The sequence below is a fragment of the Mesoplodon densirostris genome, chromosome 4, assembly GCF_025265405.1.
Source record: "Mesoplodon densirostris isolate mMesDen1 chromosome 4, mMesDen1 primary haplotype, whole genome shotgun sequence".
In the NCBI taxonomy this organism is placed as follows: Eukaryota; Metazoa; Chordata; class Mammalia; order Artiodactyla; family Ziphiidae; genus Mesoplodon; species Mesoplodon densirostris.
In genome coordinates, this window is record NC_082664.1 from 14,904,373 (window position 1) to 14,913,953 (window position 9,581).

Here is a 9,581-nt window from a genome sequence, read left to right on the forward strand (position 1 = left end):
TAGCACAGGGAACTCTACTCAGTACTATATAATAACCTATATGGGGAAAGAATCTGAAAAAGAATGAATATATGTATATGTATAACCGAATCACTATGCTTTACACTTGAAAGTAACACAACATTGTAAATCAACTATACTCCAATAAAATTTTAAAAAAGAGTTCCTCCCTCACAGAGTCCTTGTTTGAGGACTCAAATGCCTAGAACTCTAAGCATCAGCTACAATTATTATTAGTAGTATTTTTAATACACGAATTGCTCCTAGTTTCCTTGTTCTGTGTTGTATCAAATGGTCACATATCCCTCACAAAATTTATAACCTATTGGTACAGAGATCTTCAAACACGTTTGCCTACACATGTCCTCAAAAATACTCTGCAAAACCACGTATTGTGTGACACGTTTCTAAGTTGGCATCTAAATTTCATTATAAGTTTTAAATAGCTGCAAAGAATCCATTCATCAGCACATTTGAAGTCTTGATATTTTCCTGTCTATCCAGTGGAATCTAACTAGCTTGATAGCTTGATATCTAACACCATCCATTTGAAAGTTATGTACACAGGTTCTTCTTTAGCACTGAAAAATTTTCTCCCCATGATATAGCCGAAAAGGGATTCATATCCAAAATATATAAAGAACTCATACAACTCAATGATAAAAAAATAAACAACCTATTAAACCACAATGAGATATCACCTCACACCTGTCAGAATGGCTATTATCAGAAAGACAACAAACACCAAGTGTTAGTGAGGATGGAGAGAAAAGGGAACCCTCATGCACTGTTGGTGGGAATGTAAATTGGTGCAGCCACCAAGGAAGACAATATGGAGGTTCCTCAAAAAATTAAGACCAGAACTACCACGTGATCCAGCTATCCCATCTCTCGGTATTTATGCAAAGAATACGAAAACACTAATCCAAAAAGATACCCCCATGTTCATTGCAGAATTATTTACAAAAGCCAAGATATGGAAACAATCTAAGTGCTCATCAACAGGTGAATGGATAAAGAAGATGTAATTGGTACGCATGTGTATATATATAATGGAATTCTACTCAGCTATAAAAAGAGATAAAATCATGCCGCTTGTGACAACATGGACAAACCTTGAGGGTATTATGCTAAGTGAAATAAGTCAGACGGAGAAAGACAGATACCTTGTGATTTCACTCATATGTGGAATATAAAAAGCTAATAAACAAAAGAAGGGAACAAACCAAACAAAACCAAACATATAAATACAGAGTAGCGGTTATGAGAGGGGAAGGGGCTGGGGGGGAAGGGTGAAATGGATAAAGGGGATCAACTGTATGGTGACAGATGGAAAATAAATTTTTGCTGGTGAGTATGTTGTAGGGTTAAATTTTTTTTCTCCTTGAATTCACATTTCCATCCCACATACTTTTATCCCAATGTCATGTATTTCTGTGCTTGAAAATATTTTATTGATCAATCTCCCAAACATCTCTGTAAACATTTTATACAAATTAGAATTTTACAATGTATTTTATTTTCTGTCCTTAAGGTGCCATATGTTAAAAATGTTTTCTAGATTGAGTTATTACAAACTATAACTAGTACACACTTGATCAAAAGTATATATTATAGTTTGTGATCAATTAATTTTTAGGAACTAAAAAGCAAAGGAAAGAATTTAGTAATTAAAATGTCACCCAATTCTTTTTTTGTGTGTGTGTGTGGTACACGTGCCTCTCACTGTTGTGGCCTCTCCCGTTGTGGAGCACAGGCTCCGGATGTGCAGGCTCAGCGGCCATGGCTCACGGGCCCAGCCGCTCCGCGGCATGTGGGATCTTCCCGGACCGGGGCACGAACCCGTGTCCCCTGCATTAGCAGGTGGACTCTCAACCACTGCACCACCAGGGAAGCCCTCACCCAATTCTTTAAATCCTTGTGTGTCGTATACCCCAAATCACATAGTGATCCATCAGCAAAATCTATTATTCATGATAATTTGAATTGAGTCTTTCTTCCATGTGATGACAAGGAACTAGAGAACATCGGGTGCACAAAAGGATTTACTACTCAGTCATCAAAGCCATTTACTCTCAGTTTCCGGGAGACACACCCAAAAGGCTTTACCACGACACATCAAAAGATCATCTATTATCCCTATTACCCCTTCACTCAGAAACCCCTTATTTAAACTAATAGCCCCCCAAAAAGTTGGGAAACATTTTAACATCATTAATTTCATTACAGCTTTGGAAATATTGTAATATTTTTTATGAGATTTCTTTGTCACATAACTTCTTTAAATAGATCTTGTCAAAAACTGTGGTGCAGCAGTGATTTGGAATATTCTATTTATGAAACATGTCTAATTGGCAAATAATGCTCAACTTCAAGCTATTCAGCCACATCAGGGTCAGAAGGAAGTACCGCAGCCATGGTGCAGTGTTCTGAATTTACACATGGGGAAACAGGCAAAGTGGGAGTGATGACAAGTTTCGTTTGATGACCTGACCTCTATCATAAGATGCATCATTCTTTTATTTATTTATTTTTGGCTGCACTGGGTCTTCTTTGCTGCGCACAGGCTTTCTCTAGTTGAGGCAAGCGGGGGCTACTCTTCGTTGAGGTGCGTGGGCTTCTCAGTGCAGTGGCTTCTCTTGTTGCGGAGCATGGGCTCTAAGCACGCAGGCTCAGTAGTTGTGGCACGCGGGCTCGGTAGTTGTGGCTCGCAGGCTCTAAAGCACAGGCTCAGTAGTTGTGGCGCACGGGCTTAGTTGCTCCGCGGCATGTGGGATCTTCCCGGACCAGGACTTGAACCTGTGTCCCCTGCATTGGCAGGTGGATTCTTAACCACTGTACCACCGGGGAAGCCCTGATGCTTAACTTTTTTAAATTACAATTTTACCGATGCGTGAGCCGTCATAGAAGTTTGGAGGTCACGGTGGCCTGCAGAAGAGAGGACAGAGAGCAGCAGTTATGGCAGTGCCGCCGCCAGCATCCATATTTGCTTCTCTAGCCCCCTCTCTGCTTCCCTCTGGGCCCCGTGACCTTCCTCTCCTACCCTCCGCCTTCTCCCTTCCTCCTTCCCACATGTGCTGAGCCCCTCAGGCGCGATGCATAGGGTGCCTTCCCTTCAGAGTTGCCTCCTCAGCTAAGTGGGCCGCTTGACGTTACCTGAGAACCCCTGTCTCAGTACTGGCTGTTCTTGCTGGTGTCAGTCTCCATTAGGTGCTGTGGTGAAAGAATAGTCTGGAAATCCTAACCACTGGCTGTTTTGTGTCCCAGTTTCCAACATCGCCTTTTACCTTTTGCCCTCCCCCATTCTGCCGGGCTCTCCTGGACCCATTGCTCCAGGTGAGGGATGGAGAGGTTGGCACAAAGCAGAGAAAAAGGAGCCTCTGCTTCCTAATCCAGTGTCAGAAGCCAGCTTCAAGGGGGCAAGGAAAGATCTCAGGACCTAGAACATAGACTCGATAGAGTCCATGTGGATTAAGAATGAAGTTTCTCGGGCCTCCCTGGTGGCGCAGTGGTTGAGAGTCCGCCTGCCGATGCAGGGGACACGGGTTCGTGCCCCGATCCCGGAGGATCCCACATGCCGCGGAGCGGCTGGGCCCGCGAGCCATGGCCGCGGGGCCTGTGTGTCCGGAGCCTGTGCTCCGCAACGGGAGAGGCCACAGCAGTGAGAGGCCCGCGTACAGCAAAAAAAAAAAAAAAAAAAGAATGAAGTTTCTCCCCAGGCTGTTGGGGAGGGTAGTAGGTGCAGAAGACAGGAAGGGAATCTGGGGGGAGGAGTGGGTGTCCAGAGCTGGGTTCCCAGGGACGGTGCCGCCTAATGGGACACTTAGGAAAGTTCTGGGGCAGCTTTTGGTCCTTGTGATGAGGAGGCATGTGACTGGTATTGGGGGGCAGGGTGGGCAGGGACACCGCACACAATGAAACACCCTGCATTCACCAGGACTCTCAATACCTTACCGCCAGGCATCTTTGTGGTTGAAAAACCTGTTTCTGAGGATCAGAGCCTGGAACCGGACTCTTTTTGCATCAACCATAAACTTCAACCATTAAGGTGACTAATTTTTCCTCTCAAGGCTTGATTCCTGCTGTAAAACAGAAGCCCTTGGGAAGGGTTTAAGCGTCACCTGGACCTTGGTGTGGAAGGTGAAGAGAAGCAGGCAGAGGAAGGGGTGGGATGTAGCAGTGCTGGCAGCTCAGCTGACCAACGGGTGAGGCCACCGGCCCAAGGGACAGTGTGGTGTAGTGGGAGGGGCACTGGCCAGGAGTCAGAGACTTGGGGTCAGGTTCTGGCCTTTTCTTTACCTTGTGTGTGACCCGGGGAGAGTCCCTTCCCACCTGGGGCCTTACCTTAAAAAAAGCACACATACATTAAAAAAAAAAATGAGAACAGTCTGGAAGCTGTTCTGGAAGGTTCAACAGAGCTACCCTGTGACCCAGCAATTGCACTCCTGGGTGATGATGAGAGATGAAAACATAATACATCCACACAAAACCTGTGCATCAACATTCATAGCAGCATTATTCTGATGGAATAGAATTATTTTTAAGGCATGACAAGAAACCTTTTACCCATAAAATTCTCTCTCTGCCCGTTTGGGCCACTACCCCTCTTTGGTGCACACTGTGCATCTACATTATACATTAACCAGATCCCCTTGGAAGACACAGGAATGCCTGCTCAACTGAAAAGAGCAGTTTTCTCCTGGTGCCAGCACGGTAACTCCTTAGGAGATAACATTCTTTTCCCAGTCCTGTAAAGGGTCACGATGACCCACTACTGGCCTTGTACGTGCAGATCTGGACCATGTAAACTGTCAATATGTTACTTTGATGTATAACCCTTTGTCTCGAAATCAAGACTGTGCTTTGACCTCTAATGGGTGGAACAGTCCTCGGAGCTTTCTGAGAGACTGCCTCCAAAGTTATAATCCTCAAGTTGGCTGGAGAAAAATTCTCCCATTTCTTTCTTCAATTGACTATTAATTAATTTCTCATCAACATTCATAATTATCAAAAAAGTGTAAACAACCCAAATGTCCACCAATGAATGGATAAACATGAGGTGGTATATATCCACACAATGGGATAGTATTCAGACATAAAAGAAATGAAGTCCTGATACATACAACATGAATGAACCTTGAAAAAATTATAAGGGAAAGAAGCCAGTCACAAAAGACCACATATGCTTCCCATTCATATGAAATGTCCATAATAGGCAAATCAATAGAGACAGAAAGTATATAGATCCGTGGTTTCCTGGGAATGGGTGAGGGGTATGGGGATTGACTGCTGGTGGGTAGTGGGTTTCTTTTGGGGGTGATGAAAAGATTCCAAAATGTATCGCGGTGATGGTTGTACATATCTGTGAAGACATATAAAAACCAGTGAATCGTACACTTTAAGTGGGTAAGTTGTACGCTTGTGAATTATATCTCGATAAAGCTGTTTAATATATATATATTTAATATATATGTATTTTATATATATATATATAAAAGAGTGGGTGGTGTAGAGTAATGGTTAAGAGCAGAGACTCTGAAGTCAGGCTGCCTGGGTTTGACCCCCAGTGTGCCACTCACACAGCATGTCAGCGTGTGACCCCGTGCATCAGTTTCCCTATCTGTAAAGTGGGTGCGCTAACCGACCCTACTCACAGAAGTACTTAAAATAACAAAGTAGGTGACATTAGTAGTACATAAAACAGTGTGGTAAGCAGTATATATGTTTGTTAAATTATTTTTTTAATAAAGGGTTTGGGTAAAATGACTTGAAGTTTGATAACCTTCCAACAAGAAGAAACCCCAGAGTTAGCGCCCAGGCTGCTTGTTACTGTCGGTGTGTCTCACAAGCTGGGGGACTGAAGGAGGAATGAACGGCGGCCAGTTTTCCGGGTGGCTGACGGGTGCATGCAGTTCAGAGACTCACCAGCAGAGGGGGCCGCCCAACGAAATACTGCGCAGTGGTCGTGCTCGAAATGCCTCGGGGAGCGGGACTCTTGCTCCTCCAAGGCGCCCGAACAGCGCCAGGGCACTCTCCCTTGCTCACCCACTCCTGCTCATTTCTGCTCCCCTTGGGCCCTTAACCCCACGGCATGAACTAACGCTAAGGACTTCGGTGTCCACTTAACTCTCACCCAGTGCCCCCTGGCCACCTTCTTAGACCTGGGCTCACATGACCTCACAACAATGCTTTGAGTTTCATCTATTACCCCCAATTTGCAGATGAGAAATTGGAGCTCAGAGTCATTAAATGACCTGCTCTAGACCGTATAGCTGATGGGCAGTCAGGTCTAACTTAGACATTCCGGCTCCCAACCTTTATTTTCATTGCCTTTTTTTTTTTTTTTTTTTTTTGCAGGAAAATCCAGAGGGTTTTAGGACTGGGGTGCAGCCTCAAGTTCACATTCTACACTTCCCAGACAGTGGATCAGTGCCTCAGCCAGCCCTTGGGGGGCCCCGTGACCTCTGCTTGGGGACATCTCTGCCTGGCTTCCTCCTACTTAACTTGCAGATCTCTGCTTAGATACTTTGGGTAACCACTCAGAATCCCAGAGTTGGTAGGAAGATTATTATAAGCTGAAAACATTTGAGAGTCAACAGATGCGGAAAGAAGCCTAGGAGCTTCCCTTATCTGACTAAAAGCAGCAACTTTGGGGAAATGAGGCTGCCCTGAATTTCCTCTTGGGGCAGTTTACTTCCAGGAGAGAGACCTCTGAGGTCTCTCCTCCCTCTGAGGGAGTTTTATGGCCCTGAAGAAGACAGAAAGCCAACTCAAACCTGCATAGACAAATATCATCACAACCTTTCTTATCTCCTATTTGTTCTCCTGAAATATGTTTGTCTTTCCTAAAGAAACCAATTTGTTCTTCCATAGAAGCCTTTTCTCCCCCATCCCTTTACGCTACTAAATTAGGTATATAAGCCTCTAACTTTAACCATTTATTGAGCTACTACTTCTTTTGTTACCTCTCAGATGCATATGAATACACCTTTTCTCCTGTTATATGTCTCTTGTCAGTTTAATTCGCATGTACCCACTCACTTAACCTAAGAGGGTAGAGGAAGAGTTCTTCCTCTCCCATAACAGCATCCACCTCAGAATATCTCCCTGGCCCTCAGATCTGATCCCTACCCCAGCCATATCTCCTCATCCTTCTCTTCTCTGAGCACGAATCCCACAAGAGTTAGATGCTTGTCATTGGAAACAAAAGTTTACAATTCTCAGACACTGTCTTCTGGGTGCCACATCTACTGCTCACCCCTGCATCCCTGTATCACTGTATCCTGCCCCAGGCACTCGGTGGGGCCTCCTTAACCATTTACTGGTTGAAGGAAAGTGCTGCTCAGCTGGGAGCAGTTCTGCTGCTCTGCAGCGGGTCTGGCTAAATACAGAGGCATTTAAACTGAAACCACTTCTACATTCCTCCAGGGTTTTCAAAGTTGGCTCCTTGGGCTGCTTCCCCACCTTGCCTTCAGTCAGGTTCGGGATCCTCATCACCTGGAAAAAGCCTCAGCTGACCCGGCTGTTTCTGTCTGATTTCTTTTCTTGTCTCAGCAGGACTGGTGGGACCGCTGCTCCATGCCCCTGCAGTTGATTTCTCCTCAACCTTCCATCTGCTGTGTGGTTTCCGTGACCTTCATTCTGCTGACCCTGCTCATAACATTTTTTTTTCTCTAACTCTGGAAGTGCCGTATGTTCAGTACAGAAAATGTTAAAAATAGAGAAAAAAGTTGAGAAAAACTGAGCAAACACAAGTCAGTTGCTGTTCTACCACTCAGATGTAACCCCATTAACATTTTGGTGTGTTTCCTTAAGCTGTTTTTTCTATGTATAATAAATAATTAAGCAAAATCAGGAAGATACTATATATTTTGTGTGACATATTTCCTTTTTACTTAAAATATTATCACAGTCGTTTATCATAAATATTTCCCTCATGTCATTAACTACTCTTTGAAAAATGATTTTTAATGACCTTTAATATTCTATGATATAGGCTTATTCCTTCACTTATTTTATGAATTTACCTTATGAACAAATATGAAATAAACTCATTTATTGAACATCTGCTATGTTCCAGGCACTGTTTCAGGCATTAAGGAACAAGTCAGACAAACACCCCACACTCATGGAGCTGACCTTCTCACGGGAAAGAGATTTACGATAGAGTGATACTTCGGTTGTTGGATATACCATCATTTATACCAAGCTGGTATTTTTCAGCATTTATGCTGCTTTCACATTTGAGAGTAGGGGCTCTGTGTCAGAAAGACCTGAGCTTTCCCTTGTATTATGTGCCTTTGTTAAGTTAATCTCTTTACGCCTCAGTATCCTCATCTATGAAATGGGTATAAAAATAGCATTTGCCTCATTGAGGTAAATAAGATAACACACGCAGAGCACTCAGCACCTGGTAATCACTTAACAAAAGTCCACTGTTGGGGCTTCCCTGGTGGCGCAGTGGTTGAAAGTCCGCCTGCCGATGCAGGGGACGTGGGTTCGTGCCCCGGTCCGGGAAGATCCCACATGCCGCGGAGCGGCTGGGCCCAATGAGCCATGGCCGCTGAGCCTGCGCGTCCGGAGCCTGTGCTCTGCAACAGGAGAGGCCACACAACAGTGAGGGACCCGCGTACCGCAAAAAAAAAAAAAAAAAAAAAAAAAAAAAAAAAAAGTCCGCTGTCATTATTATTGCAATGAATATGCAGAAATCTGTGTGCCTCACTTAGTAATTTCTATAGGATAAATTCCTAGAAGTAGCGTGAGTGGGTCAAAGTTAGCATTTTTAAATATTGTGCCATGTTGCCATATTGCAAGTCTGCGCCAGGCGGCCCTCCCAGCAGTAGAGGATGAGGGTGTTGGCGGAATGTGCCCTGGAGATGTAAGGACCATACCCGGTGGCCTTTGGGTTTCCGTCCTTAATTCTACGCTGCTCTGTGCACGCGACACCACTGACCTCCATGAGATTCTCCCCCCCTCACCTCCCTGACATGTATGTACACTGTCGAGGCTGGCCTCTCGCCCTTAGCTGTCCCTCCTCCAGTCCGTCTAATTACCGCCATTCACTAGAGTCACCCTGGCCCATTGGCTGCTTTCCCTACATCCTCCCCGAGGAGAGTCCAGGACTTCAGCCAGCCCCTCTGTGAAGACAGCTCCCACCTCCTTCCGCCTTCTCTCCTGCGTTGTTTATTTTACCTGGAGTTCCTGGAAATTCTTGGATCTGTAAGTTGATCCTTTTCACCAACTTTGAGGTGTTATCAGCAATTTATTTTTCAAAAAATTTTTTCTGCCTCATTTTTTTTTTCCTTTCCTTCTGGGACTGCAATTACTTCTATGTTGTTACACTTGATATTGTCCTAGAGCTCAGAGGCTCTGTTCATTTTTCTTCCCTTTTCTCCCTGTTTTCTGGATGTTTAATTTCTATTCATCTTTCTTTAAAGACACTCATTCTTTCTTCTGCCCATTGAACCCACCTAGGCAGTTTTTTGTTCAGACATTACACTTTTAAATTCTAGAAGTTCTTTTTTTTTTTTACAGTTTGCATTTATCTGTCAATATTCTCTATTGTTGACTCATTATTAACA